The sequence below is a fragment of the Marmota marmota genome, unplaced genomic scaffold, assembly GCF_001458135.2.
Source record: "Marmota marmota marmota unplaced genomic scaffold, marMar, whole genome shotgun sequence".
In the NCBI taxonomy this organism is placed as follows: Eukaryota; Metazoa; Chordata; class Mammalia; order Rodentia; family Sciuridae; genus Marmota; species Marmota marmota.
In genome coordinates this window covers 6,463,708-6,464,249 of record NW_026000020.1, presented here as the reverse complement: position 1 = coordinate 6,464,249, position 542 = coordinate 6,463,708, and positions in this window count along the sequence as shown.

Below are 542 nucleotides of genomic sequence, written 5' to 3'. Positions count from 1 at the left end.
AGCTTCCGCCTCCTGTGGCTGGGATGGTGACCGGGGTGTTGGGCAGGTCGCCTTGGAACCCGGCATGCACGCTGTCTCGCTTCACTTTTCTCTTGTAAGACATTAATTACATGCAGCGGATGTGTCAGGCTCCAATGAGGTTGTATCTTTGTGTTTCCCTGGTGGGACCGAGTTCCCTGAAGGAAGTGGCTGTGCCTTGATGTTCCGAGACCTGAAGCCACAGCCCCGCGCGATCCATAAACATTTTCAAGAAACCTTAGCTTCCCGACGCCAGGCTCTGGTTCTTATTCAGCTCCATTGGCCCTGAAGGGTTTCTGGGCCTTTTATTAAGAAAACATCCCACTTTCCATGCACTTGAATCTCCGTGTGCAACTTCAAGAGCGTCAGGGCCCGGGGTTCGTGTGAGGCCCTGGGAGCTTCCCAGAGCGCTGTCGGGCCTTCGGGCGCTGGAGTCCGGAGCTCTGCCCAATACCCCGCGTCCTCCGGCGCGGGCGGCCGCTAGCCCTCGGTGCAGCGGCTAGCGGCAGGGCCGAGCACCCCAC